Here is a 14165-nt window from a genome sequence, read left to right on the forward strand (position 1 = left end):
GCTGACTCTGTCATGTGCATGAGTCACTCATAAACGCTCCCAAAGCCTTGCAGTATGCTCAAGGAAGGAAAACAAACATCAGAGGACTTGTGAGCTGCTGATAACCTTTTCTTAGAAAAGATACAGACTGCTGAGTATCACTGACTATCACAGTCAGGCCATTTTCCCCCATAGGTTCATAGCTCTTCAGGCCAGAAGGAACCATTTAAAATAGTGATTTCTCATTGGCGGTGTGGTGGAACCCATCAGTTGTCACAGGCAGGTGTGCAGGGTGGCTGTTGGCTGTGAATGGACCGCAGGGCATGGATTTTGCCACAGATGGATGTTAATCGCTTTCTCTCCATTTCAAAAAATGTCAGTTTTTTCTTGCTGCAGATTAAGCTCATTACGTCTCTGTGTCCACTGGAGGCAGGAGAAGAACAATCGACAGCCCTTAACATATCTGAAGACTGTTATGTAAGTTAGTGTCTAGGTGTTTGGAATAAGCAGGCGGTTTAGGAAGTGGAAGGCCTTCTACCAGTATGTCAGGGCTTTGACAATAGCCTAGTTCAACGGTAGCCACAAGCCATTAGCATTTCGGGGGGCACATGGGAAATGGGATCTCAGGATAGGTATGTCCTCCATCCTGACTGGCTCTTCTGTTTCCAGTCCCAGCAAGCTTTAGGAGGAGAGGTGGAAGAGCAGGGAAAGACACTGCTACAGAAGAGGGGGAGATGGAATTAGGGAAGTCATCAGTGAGAACTTCCCATACAGACCTGGGGCATGTTGGTGCTGCAGCCTGAGCGGGGTGTTATGTCGTCGCTGCTTGGTCTAGTGGAATGGTCCCTGGGCTGCACTTGAGATGTAGGTTCAGTATCTGGCCCGTCTCCAGACTTCCTGTGTATTAGAGTTTGTGGCCAAAAGGGACCACTAGATCTTCCAGTCTGACCTCGTGTATCTCACAGGCCTTGAGCAAATCACTTAATCTTCCCAGTGCCTCAGTTTCCCGTTTGTAAAATGGGAGTAATTCTTCCCTACCTCTCAGCAGTGTTAAGGATAAAATCCATTCACGATTGTGCGGCGTTCAGAGACCACAGCAATGGGGGGCCATAGAACTCCCTAGATAAATGGATAGTACTTGTTCTGTGAATAAATGGCTTGCCATCTCCCGGTGGGGCTGTCAATCCAATATTGTTCACTGTTTTCACTCTCCCCACCCAAGTAAATCTGTTTAGCGCGCTGCCTTTGAGCCAGACAAACATTAGCGGAGCCGTCTGCGATTCCTCCTCGAATGGAAATAGTTTAGATTTAATAAGGCCATTTATCTCAAGGTAATAAAATATCAACTGATTCAGTGTAACTATCTTGTTTAATGTCAATTAAAAGCCCCACATACTTCGCATACTAGTTGAAATTTAATAGAAGTTCAGTTAAGCATTTATTGCTTATTTAATTTAAAATTAAGTTGATCCCCACAGTCGCTAACAGCCACTGTGTATTCAGTTAACAGTCGGTAAACGACATCGTTAGCTCTAAATCACATACAGTCAGATCTTGTTTATCCCATTCAGTTTGTAAGCCCCCAATTTGTTTTCCACCAATGGAATTATCTCCCACCTCCCCTCCACTTGCTGCAACAACTGTTTTTCCAGGTGAGGACAGAATGGGGGGTGAGGGAGACATTTGAAGTCTGTTGCTGTTCCCTGAGCGATCACATCGCTGTGCGGTTTGGTTTGCCCAGTTCATGGGCAAAGGGAGAAATGTTGGGAACGCTCTTATATATATCCATGGGAAGATTTTATTAACGAATGTGGGCATAGAGTGAAACGGAGTTGGCACGAACTGCACAGTTAGGAGGCAGCTAGAAATGTCAGAATACAGGGATCACTCCTAGGAGAGAAAGGGAGTGGCGCTTACCACGCCACCATGGGATTGTGATCTTACTATGGGATTTCTCAGTATCCTGTTAATACTTAGGATAGGCTGAAAAATACCCCAGTACTAAGGCTGGTCGAAAATGCAAATCAAGTTTTTGATTAAGTGGAAATTTATAAAGGAAAGCATCTTTCAGTGGGGAAATGTGAACGTTTTGTCAAAACTAGAAAAGTTTTCAGCTGAAAAACCGATCCAAAAATTTGCTGTCAGATTTCATCTCTTTGTTGCACAATATCTTTATTATGTATTATTTGATGCTTATAAGCGCATGGCATTTTATTTTGCGTGCCGTACACTTTATAAGGTGCCGCAGGACGACAGCAATGCAAGTCTGCTCTCTTGCCGTTGAACTTTCACTCCGGCCTAGCAGATACCATCTCTTGGGAGTGAAAGAATAGTTCAGCTGCCATGGCCCTTCAGTCACGGACACATCTGCTGAGAGAACTATTGAGTGGGGCCAATTAGCTCCTAATAGGGTGGTGATTATATTGATGTCGGTTCCTGCTCTGTGGGATTTGGGCTGTTCGCTCACCATTTTATTTGATGATGGTGACCAGCCAGTTATCTGATGGTAATCCCTTCACTTACAGAAAATGACGGCGTCAGCATCTTTCTGAGGTGTTTCTAAGGTGCCCACTGCGACGGTAGCTGCCGCGGCAGCGCTGTGAAGTGCGAGTGTAGTCGCGCCGCCAGCGCTGTGAGAGCTCTCTCCACCTCTCCGAGGGGAGTAGCTTGCAGCGCTGCGAGCGAGCGTGCAGCGCTGCAGGTGCTGATTACACTGGTGCTTTACAGCGCTGCACTCGCGGGGGGCGGGGGGGGACGTTTTCACACCCCTGAGCGCAGCAAGTTCCAGCGTTGTACAGCACCAGTGTGGCCAAGGACATGGGTGAGAAGGGAGTGGTGTACGTTGGGGTAGATAAGGGGAGGGGAAAATTGCTTGGGGGCATCATCACTTCTCTTTGGAGTCACCATGCTGAGCTGGAGTTATTCTGAGTTGAAGAGGAGGACATATATTATGAGGGGATGAGAGAATGTAGTGAGAAGAATGGCTGAAAATCAGACCTGACTAAGAGTCTTAGGAGCCAGCCATGCAGTTAGGCTCGGGAACTCGACGCTCCAGTCGGTTTCATGGAGAGCAGAGGTTGTCTGTGGTGCGTTGCATTGCGGGGAAGGAGAGTTTGTGCTTGGGATACAGATAGACTTAATCTGCACCACTCAGGAGAAATGTATTGCGGTGCTTGGCTGTGTGGCAGGGTGGTGGTAAAATAAGCACTCTAGCTAATCTCACACACAACTCTGAGGTAAACAACATTATTATGTCTGCAAAGTCAAGCACTCAAAAGTTAGCAAATGCTAGAATTAAGGTTGCACATACTACCTTAATTCTGGCCCCATGGTGCGTATGCATTATGATACGGTATTTAATTAGATGAGCGCATACTGGTTTTTTCCCACAGTGTGCCGAATGGGCGGTATTCACTTAATGAGCAAAAAGAACAGGAGTACTTGTGGCACCTTAGAGACTAACAAATTTATTAGAGCATAAGCTTTCGTGGGCTACAGCCCACTTCTTCGGATGCATATAGAATGGAACATATATTGAGGAGATATATATATACACACATACAGAGAGCATGAACATCTCCTCAATATATGTTCCATTCTATATGCATCCGAAGAAGTGGGCTGTAGCCCACGAAAGCTTATGCTCCAATAAATTCGTTAGTCTCTAAGGTGCCACAAGTACGCCTGTTCTTTTTGCAGATACGACTAACACGGCTGCTACTCTGAAACCTGACTTAATGAGCAGTTATTCAATGTTTTTGTTTTCTACTCATTGTTCAGTGTGTGGTCCAAGGCCTTATTTACTGTACACTGTTCAAACCTTGCTGTGAAAACAGAATTATTAATTTCCTCGTGCTTTTCTGTGTTGTTCATTGCTATTGTGTGACTGCTTCACAACTATAATGGATTTATTTTTCACAAAACCCTTGTGAAATGAGGGGGTGGTGCTCTCCTCATTTTACACATCAGAAACCGAGAGAAAGAGATGAAGGTCAAAAGTATCCACTACTTGAGGGTGTCCAATTTTAGAGTCTTAGGACCTGATTTTTCAGAATGTTTTGCCTTAGAGAGCGCTTTGTGCTCAGGTGCTCACCATCTCTGCAAATCCCTCCGGGTCTCAAGTAAAACACCAAGAAAATGAGGGACACCGAGTTAGTGGCCACCTGCAAAAAGCTTATTTTAAGCAGCCTGGTTAAGGCAGTTGAGCTGCTAGTTATGAGAACATCCTCTCTCTCTGCAATCTCTCCCCCACCCCACTCCACCCCCCGACTCCATGCTCCTACGGGTGATTCATTCTGCCTCTCCCCTCTGACCTGACCTTCTCCCAGTCCTGTCTCTTTCCCATCCCTGGCTGCTTGTCCCCAGTCCCATTCTCCTCACCTTGCCCGTCCTGTTCTCCAGTCCTCTGGCTTCTTGTCCCACTCTTACCTGTCTAGGCTCTTTCCTCCAGACTTACCATCCCATCCCAATTCCCCTCACTCCTAGTCTCAGTTTCTTCCTTCCCAGCTCCTCATCTGGTCTCCAGTCACGCCTCTCCAGCTCCCATTTCCCTTCCCCACTGACTCCCGATTCCCAGTCCCAATCTCCATCCCTGGGCTCCTCATCCAGGCAAAGTCGGCCCCTCCCTCCCTTCCATCCCCTTGTCCCATACTTGTTCCCAGCCAGTCCCAGTCTGGCCAGTGTAAATGGAGTCTTTGGGAATTTAGCTGCTAAAGTCTAAGCAGTCTTTACCAAGCATGTGCAGACTGTGATTTTTTTTATTATCTTATATCTTGACCAAATTTGGGCAGATTTTTATGACACAAAGGCCACCCCCCGGCAGATTTTCAAGTTCTTACTCTAAAGGCACTAGAGCTTCTCAAAGAAAAGTCTGCCTGCAATTTTTAACGTAGGCAAAACAATGTATTTTTTCCTAGCTGCCATCTTTGAAATGGCTAAACCGTTGTGTCTGAAATTTTCAAAAAAAAAAAAAAAGAAAAAAATTTCAGCCTGAGGCAGACATCCAGCATGGAAACTTTCAGCCCCAAGGGTTACAGTTTGGCAAAGTTACGAGCAACTGAATATAGGTCTGATAATGGGAAGTGTTAGCCAACATTATAATAGGCGGTGCTACCAGCCCGGTCTACAATATGATACCCAGCAGTCACTGGGAGACGGATGAAGGATACTGCTCAGATTCAAGTTCCAGAGTAACATCGCTTGGCCTGAGATAAGCAGGCACAAGATGTTAAATCCTGAATGTTCACTGAGAAACCGTGAACCAGGTAAATACTTGGTTTTCTGTATCTACCTCTGATGGGTTACTGATGTCTCTGGGGAAATATTCGATATATTGTATCTACCCCTGTAGAGACTTCAGATGGATACCTGACAGCCATCACTTCACTTTAGCAGTGAAACATGTCCTTGGGACGCTGTGGGAATGAATTGATCCTATAAACAGGATGTATTGGTGCGGGTGTCAGCAATCAGGTCTGTAAACTGATTTCTCTCAGCAGGTCTGGGGTGAGAATTGTATAAGCTTTTTAGCATGGTGCATGGATCACTTTGCCTCTAGGTGTTCCGGTGAAAGCCAAAAGAACTGAAGGGGTTTAGGTACCCAGCTCTCACTGAAATCTTTTGGGATTTGGGTTTTTAACATCTTTAGGGCTTCTTTGAAAATCCCAGCAGCCCATGGTGGTGAGAAGAGCCATATGGTCGTCACGTCAGTTGCACGTTGCTGAGCAAAACGAGAGGCAAGCTGTGACTGCAATGACCACTTGTTTTGTACATGTCTTTACCGTTCATCTCCTCATCCTGCCTCACCTGTTTGTCGGTTTATCTGCCTTGTCGTAATCCTCAACTGTGAACAGCCTGGGGCAGGAACTGTCGTCATTTAACTTGTGCATACAGTACCAAGCATTGCGAGAGCCCTGATCTCTGACTAGGGGCCTCTGGAAACCGCAGCAGTCTAAATAATCAGAATAATCCTGTAAGTGAGTTTCCCTCTATTATTGTAACAGCTGCACCTTAACTAGGATGATGAAGGTCTGGAGGTGAGCAGCAAAGCTGGTTAGGGGTCTGGGCGGTATTTACATATGATGAAAAATTTCAAGAACTAGGGGAATGTTTCAGGCATATTAGAAACAACAACTAATAGAAGAGAAAAAGTCCTTCAGAAGGTAGGGAAAATACCTTGAGTGCAACAGAACAAATGCAAAGTGGAAGGCCTGTTCAGATGCGTTTCTCGGCACGAGAGAATCAGAAATGTTGCCCAAGCAGCGGATGATTTTCAGTCTATGGAAGCAGGCATTTGCCTCTCCAGACCTCCCCTCTGCTCAAGGCTTTAGCAGAGTCTGTGTGTAGGGATGTCATCTTGTGAAGCATTTGTGTTCCTTAGCAGATTGCATGGCGTAAATCTGGTACGGTACTGTGTTGCATGGGAGAATGAGAGCTGTGAATCTGGGCGAGGGAAGGTACACCAATGCAGCGAGAAGCCACTGGAGAAGTTTTTAGGGTTTGTTTCATAGATGCATAGAATTAAAGACCATTAGGTCATCTAGTCTGACCTGTGTAACACCACGTGTCCTGGAGCATATTGGTTTGTAGGTCAGTCCTTGTATAAAGCAAGTCCCCCACCACCCTCCCACTCGCATGCATGTACTCTTTCGTTAGCCGTTTCTAGCACTTAGTTCTGTCTGATGATGTGTGGTAGATGGGCTGGGTTTGTACTGGCATATCGGTTAATCCATGATTTACAATGTTGTGAGTGAGAGAAGAGTCGGGAGCACAATATATTGTCTTTTGTGGTAATGCCCAGTGGCTAGTTAGGATCAGGCCGGTTGAATTGGGTGCTGTTAAAACACAGACCAAGACATGGTCCTTGCTCCAATCAGTGCGTTCTAATCATACCGTAAACGCCTATGACTCATGGCGGGCACAATAGCAGGGCCTTCCTAAATGTCTCCACTAGTTGTGTGGTTGTTAAACAGTACTTGGACTGCCCGTACATACTTACACACAACGTTTCCTGGCATAAATCATCTGTTTGATCCAGCGCTATTGTGTTCTACGTAGATACCTGCCCAGTTCAGCTGCTCTGTCTATTTTACTTGAAGGTAAATTGCCATGAGGCAAGAAATATATATATTTTTTGTAGACTTCTGAGGATGTCTTGTCTTAGATCATTTGGTTTGTACCTGATTAAGTGTTATTAAGTTCAGGGTTAAGTGAAAGCCATTTGGAATGCCTGAAGAGTCCTCCGAACAGAGAATGGAGTTTATACAGTGATGCCTGTGGGATAGGTGGAGGAGTAGATAGAAGTGGGGGATGAAATATGGGAAAGAAAAATATTAATCTGGCTATCCAGATAGACTTCTTAAGTTAGAAGATCTTCCCAAGGAAGGTGGTGAGAAGCTGCATTACTTGGGACATTTAAACTTAGACTGTACAAAGTACTGAGAAGTACATTGTAGGGGACCTGCCTTGGGTTGGTTGGGGGGAAGAAATGGACTTGAATTACCTTAGTTCTTTTACTTCATCTCCTATTTCTCTGTGGGAAAATTGAGGCATATAAGGAGGTGAAGTGATTTAAAGCAGGTCGGTGGGAGAATCCGGACTTCCTAAAACCCAATCTGCCGTTCTCTCCACTGGACCATACTGCTTCTCTGTCTTGCTGGATTTTTAGTCGCAGGGATGAGGCTTGCTTTGTGTGCAAAGGAAGGACGTTCATGAGAAATGAAGTGAACTTGGTGCAAAGACAGAGCTGTCTTATATGCAAATATTCAACCAAGGACCTTCAGCTTGTCCCTTGTTAACTCTAGCATCGGCCTCCTCTTTCCTGCTGGAGTCCCAGTGGACAGAGCCCGGCTGGCAGTGCTGCTGTGGCAGGGTACCGTGAAGGAGAGAGTGAACAGTTGGAGAAAGGAGGACGCTTGCAACAAAGATAAACTCCACTGCTATGGCTAACATAAGCTAAAAGGTGTGTGAAAGTGGGGGCTGTATGACCTACTGTCTTAATCAATGCCAGCTGGCTTGCAAAATGCAGCGGTGGAGGCTACTGCCTCTGTAGATGGGGAGAGTAGCAAAGGAACTGTGGAGACAAACTTTACATGTGGGTTCAAATCCTGGTCCAGCATTCATCGCTACAAACAAGTGTGGTTTCTTCCTGCTAGCGCTGGCCTTAGTGTTCGCATGGCTCTTTATGAATGCGAGCTAACTAATTCAAGCAGATGCTTGGCAGGATCACAAACCCACCATGAAATTCAGGATAATTGCACTTTGGTAAAGAAGTGCCCAGGACTCAACTAACACCTGTTTGTATCGCACATCAGAGTTGTGGTGCGTTAGCACGGCTGCGCATGCAAAGCTTGCACAGTATCTGCCTGTGTGTTATATGGCTCTAAGCCAATGTGATTTGTCCCTTGTTATAATCTACACTACAGTCAAATGTTGGTTGCATTGAAATCAATGACAAACTCTCTTAAGCTGCAGTAGGACCAGCACACCTCCCCCTGCACATGTGGCTTTTGCACACTGCCTGGCCTTCCCAACCTCAGATATTTCCTCTTCCTTGTTGCTCGTTTGTTGTAGGCTCATGTTAATGTTTAACCTGGAAAAAAACAATGACAACGCTTAATGGCAAGGTACATAATGTTTGGGATGAATCAGGTTATACAGGCAAGTGTAGGTGAGAGACCAGCCATTCTGGAGTCTCAAGGCTACCTATAACATCAGGCTCCGTTCCAAGTAGTTTAGCCTTCCAAGGGTAAACAGATGGTCCACCAGGCAGTTTAATGTGTGTGTCCAGTTCCCAAGAAGCAACAGTGACTTGCTCCTGAGAAGAGCAGCAGTAATAACTTCCTATAGGTGAGGTGTTTTGAGATCTTAGCCATAAAGATCCCATAAAGATAAGTGTTCACCTTATTAATGGAGATATCCTATCTCCTAGAACTGGAAGGGACCTTGAAAGGTCATCGAGTCCAGCCCCCTGCCTTCACTAGCAGGACCAAGTACTGATTTTGCCCCAGATCCCTAATTGGCCCCCTCAAGGATTGAACTCACAACCCTGGGTTTAGCAGGCCAATGCTCAAACCACTGAGCTATCCCTCCCCCCCATAGCTGCTTTGGTCAAAATTTGCCCTTCCTCTCTAGGTGCTACCGTAATACACATTATGATGTGCAGCATACTGTCCTCCACCCTAAATGTGGTGGCATTTTTTCAGCGGTATTGTAGGTATAAAGATTTCAATGTGTCTTGAGATCTTTGAGATGAAAATTCCTATATATATATATATATAGAGAGAGAGAGAGAGAGAGAGAGATTAAAAAATACTACCATTTGATAGAAAACTTGTGGCTGAATAGTTCCAGTTACCCCAGGACTCCACGTATCTCTCTTTCCAATCCTGCTTTGAGTTAACAAAAAAAAGGAAACAAACATGAATTACGTTAGTTCTTGGGGTGGGTGGTTTTTTTGTTTCATCTTCATAAAAAAACTATGGGAAACCAAATGGCAAAGTAACAGCATCAAAATATGCAGCAGACACGGGTGTTTGAAGCTGGTTTTACTTTTGTTTCTGTATTTATAGGACACTCGGGGTCGACATGGTCTCTTATGGGCTACTATAGCATGACAGAGGGCCTGATTTCTGATCTCACGCCTGTTGGCCCAAGTCCTTGCCCTCTGGGGTAGACGGTCTAAGGTTAGAGACAGAGCTGGTTGAAAAATGGAAAACATTTTCCCAGAAGATCTTGCTAACTTTTTCCTCCGTTTTCCTGAAAATTTTAGGGAAAAAAATCAAATAACTTTTAGACAGAAATCGTAACCAAAGCATGCCACCACCAGGATGGGGAAGGTCTATGTGTTCACACCACCACTGCCTCCTACCCCTGCGCTATTCCTCTTAAAATCATAGAATCATAGGACTGGAAGGGACCTTGAGAGGTCATCTAGTGCAGTCCCCTGCACTCATGGCAGGACTAAGTATTATCTAGACCATCTCTGACAGGTGTTTGTCCAACCTGCTCTTAAAAATCTCCGGAGATGGAGATTCCACAACCTCCCTAGGCAATTTATTCCGGTGCTTAACCACCCTGACAGTTAGGAAGTTTTTCCTAATGTCCAACCTAACCCTCCCTTGCTGCAATTTAAGCCCATTGCTCTTGGTAAACTTCAGCCACCCACAGCGGGAGAAAGGAATCTAGATGGTTCACTATGGAGATTTGATGCCACCAAAGACATCCTGTGTAGGATAAGTGTAGAAGCTGCTGCTGTACCTAGAGCTGTTTCTTTAAGACTTTGAAGGACCATCCAGCTGCTTTAGTCAATCAGTTTTATTTCTCAAATGGAGCAGAGGTGCTTACCTGTCTCTGCTAGCCTGGGTTGTTTACTCAGTCTTTATTGCTGTCCTGTTGCTTAGAGAGAGTTATAATTATAACTCTGCTGAGTAGAGGGGGTGTTGGAAGTAGGCTGGGTCTGGATTTCTAAAACATCAAGGACTTTGCTAGGTCTTTACTTAGATCCATATCAGTTTCGATTCAATATGAATCATCAAAAAGGATCCCAGTGTGCTTTCCTGACGCATCCATTCAATTAGGTTGCAAGCTCCTAGTGGCAGAAATCTTGTCTGTTTTATCTCCATAAAGCACCTGGCACACCTTTGGAGCTTGATAGATAAGTCTTGCAGCACCCTTCTGCGGTAGCTGGTGGTATCCCTATTTTACAGCTGGATGAACTGAGCACAAAAAGATTAAGTGACTTGCCCAGGGTTGTACAGTGGGTCAGTTGCAGGATCAGGAATAGAGCCCAGGAGTCCTACCTTCCTGGGTTCAAGTCTGGTCTGATTTGGGCTGGGTTAAAACAGGAACGAGTTAGTGACCCCAGTGTAACAGCACATTTTCAATGGAAAGTCATATAGCCAGCCATTCTGAAGGTTGAGAGAGGTCTGACTATCTTATGGTGCTTCTATAGCCCCTGCTCCCATTGAGTTTGAGAGGCTGATGGTCTTTAATTTATTTATCCCCACCACACCTGTGGGACATAGGGTAGAGCTGTTCCTTCCCATGTTGTACGGTGCAGGGGGAAGTTGAGGAACAGAGGCAGAGAGAAACTGTGATTTGGTCAAGGTTGCACAAGAAGTCTGGCGGAGCTGAGAACTGATCCCAGGTCTCCCAAGTCCCAGCCTGGCATGCTACTATGGTGTAATTTCTCCACGTGTGCACAGCGTGTGCATCTTATTCACCATGTGCTTTCTGTTGCCGTCTGCCTCCGCTGCTTTTAATCTGCACTCGTTTAATTTGACCGAGAAGCTTGCATTAGAAGCCATTCATTTCCCTGACAACTGTGCTTGATGATCAGAAGCTATTCTTAGCGTGAAGGACAGGTACAGATTTGTTTGCCTTGGCTGCAGAAACACAACCTCTAGTAGGTCCTTGATAATAAGAAGTAAATGTTAACTTGCTTTACCCGCTAATTACAGGACAAAAGCATAGGTGGCCTTGCCCAAAATAATGATCCTCTTGAGTGAATGAAAGAAAATGGCACTAGCTACCAATCAATTTCCAAACTCCTACATTTCTACCTCTGCAGTTTTCCTTTGACTCCTGCTCGGTGGCCGTGCTAATTAATGTTAAAAGTTGTATCTGAGAAATTGTCGCATTTCCAGTTGTATGTGAAGTCTAGGAGGGTGTTTGTCCCCATGGTGGTCGTGGTTTTTGAGATTAGCACAAATAGCCCTCGCTAATAGTACTAGTTGAAAATTTCCCATCAAAGTTTTTCAGTGGAAAATGGCTATTTTTTGACAAAACAAACACTTTTGCAAAAAAAAAAAAAAAAAGTCCAGCTTCATTGAAAATTTTATGAACGGACAAGATTTTTGGCCACAATCTAAAAATTTCAACAAAATGTGTGTGGGGGGGAATTGTCAATATTTTTAGTCAATAAAAAAATATTATTTCCAAACTACCTTTACTCTCTAATTAATGATGAAATTTGAATACAGCAGCTGAGATTCCGAGGGTTTGGTTTCTGTCAGCAGTTGGTTTCAGGTATGTATTAGCCTTGATTCACATACCCAGTGTCTAGTGATGTGATGGAAAGGTCTTCATTCCCCACTCTCTGTTTGCCTGCAGTTGTAATGTGCCCATCACAGTGATACCTGCATGCCGCTGGACAGTTGAATAGGTGAACTTGCTTTTATGTGCCTAAAGCTTTGGGTAACAGTGTTTTTATTGTACACTGAGATTTTTGTTTCAATAGACTCAAAATCAAAGAGCCTGGAGTGGATTTTGAACCAAAAGCTCCTTATCCTATCCCTGATCCCCTAAGTCATCCAGTCTCCTAACAGGATGGTTTTATCAAATATCAGAGCTTTGTCTGACTTGAAAGCTTTAGAAAACTAAAGAGGCACAGGCAAATTTCCAGGAGGGCTCTCCTCTGAAATGCAGACATTGATTGCCTTGTAGAGTTTGAGCAGGTCATGCTTGTTTGCTGTTCCTTGATGACAAGTCTTTTGACCTCTGTAAAGCATAAATACTGATAAGTGCCAGGTAATAGGATAGTGTGTGTGCGTGCAGGGGTGGAGGTATGGGGAAGGGCTGTATGGGGAGGGATAGCTCAGTGGTTTGAGCATTGGCCTGCTAAACCCAGGGTTGTGAGTTCAATCCTTGAGGGGGCCATTTAGGGATCTAGGATAAAAATCTGTGTGAGGATTGGTCCTGCTTTGAGCAGGGGGTTTGAATAGATGACCTCCTGAGGTCCCTTCCAACCCTAGTATTCTATTCTATTAGACGTTGGTGCTGTGGTCAATGTGTAGGTGTGTTACATTTACATGACAGATATGCAGTCTTGCCAGCTGTTCCCCACAGTTCCCCACAGACCCCTCCTGCTCTCAGTCTAAGAGACAACTGTGATATCTCATAGGCCTAAGGAACAGCCCCGTGTGGCTCGAAAGCTTGTCTCTGGTAGAAGTTGGTCCAATACAAGATGGTCTCTCACTCACCTTGTCTCTCTAATATCTCAAACGTTACTACCTGTCCACTCTTGACCAATGCTGACTTGTTAATGGCAACCCGGGTCTTAGCTGTCTCTAGCATTTTTTAGTGCAAGTACCTGGTCTGTGTCCTTTGGACTTTGCTCTATATGATGCTGTCACGGACTCACAGATCGTGCCCACTCTTGGCTCCGTGCGGTCCGTGTGGGGTGCCCCTTTCAGTGTGACAGCCCTTCTTGGGGGTCCACTCTCTCTCAGGGTCAGGCCCCTCCACCTCTCTGAGCCTTAGCACGTCTGTCTCTGCCGTGGGCCCCCTCAGGGAGTCCACTCGCTCTGAACCCCCGGGGCCTCCACTCCCAGAGGGGATGATGCCCCCTGTTCTCTAGACTCTCAGCCAGCGTAAAACAGGAGGGTTTATTGAGAGTTGAACACAGCACAGGAAACTCTCAGGGCCTCAGGCCTGGCCTCCCTCAGCCCAGCACATCCCAGTCTCTCTGCATCCAGGTGGGCTCTGCCTGCTCCCCTTCTCCAGCCCAGAGCCCCCCATGCTTCCCATCTGGGCATCTGAGCTCCCCGGCCCCAAGCCCGGCCTCTGTCCATTGTCTTCTCTCCAGGTAAACAGGGTCGTAAACTGGGGCCTCCTCTCCTCGGTTCTGTCCTCTGGCTGGAACCGGCTGGTTAGGTCACCGGGTCCTCACTCTGCAGCCCATTGTCCTCCCACTGGCCAGAACCGGCTGCATCTCCTCAGCTGGGCCTCTGGGTCGGGGTCTCAGGTCACCGGTCGCTGGGGTCTCCATCCTCCAGGCCATTGGCTGGGGTCCCAAGTTCCCTCTCCAGTCCTCTGTAACAACAAACTCCCTCTCCCCTCACCTCGTTAAACCAGTAACACCCAGGGAAACTGAGTCCCACCCCCTCCGCATGCAAACCATTGAAACCCCACCGAAAACAAACAAGAAAATCCCCCACTCCGTCACAGATGCCCTCTAGAGTGAAATTCACGAAGTGCGTTGCCAAACCACTCATGGTAAAATGAAGCGTTTCTCTTCCTCCCCAGTTTCTACTGATCGCCTTTCTTTCCTTTCCTTTCTTCTCTGTGTTCTATGTTCCCTTCTGCTATCCTTCCCCCTTCTGTCCGCTGTCCTGGACTCCACCTCTGCACTCAGCCACCACCCCAGACGCCATTTTTTGCATGTCTGTTTTGGAGTGGCATTTGAT

At 46.0% G+C, this 14165-nt stretch overlaps 1 protein-coding gene across 8 annotated transcripts in view; it reads left to right on the forward strand.

Annotated features, from left to right (window-relative positions):
• LPP (LIM domain containing preferred translocation partner in lipoma) overlaps positions 1-14165 on the forward strand; it is a 433528-nt gene that overhangs the window by 7683 nt on the left and 411680 nt on the right. The window contains exon 1 of one of the 8 annotated variants that reach the window (XM_054039566.1): positions 7784-7939. The exons of the other annotated variants lie outside the window; for them this stretch is intronic. The gene's annotated coding sequence lies outside the window, so the exon portion shown is untranslated. Of the gene's footprint in view, positions 1-7783; positions 7940-14165 lie in introns of those variants that run through there. 8 annotated transcript variants of the gene reach the window in all.

The sequence above is a fragment of the Malaclemys terrapin genome, chromosome 9, assembly GCF_027887155.1.
Source record: "Malaclemys terrapin pileata isolate rMalTer1 chromosome 9, rMalTer1.hap1, whole genome shotgun sequence".
NCBI lineage: Eukaryota > Metazoa > Chordata > Testudines > Emydidae > Malaclemys > Malaclemys terrapin.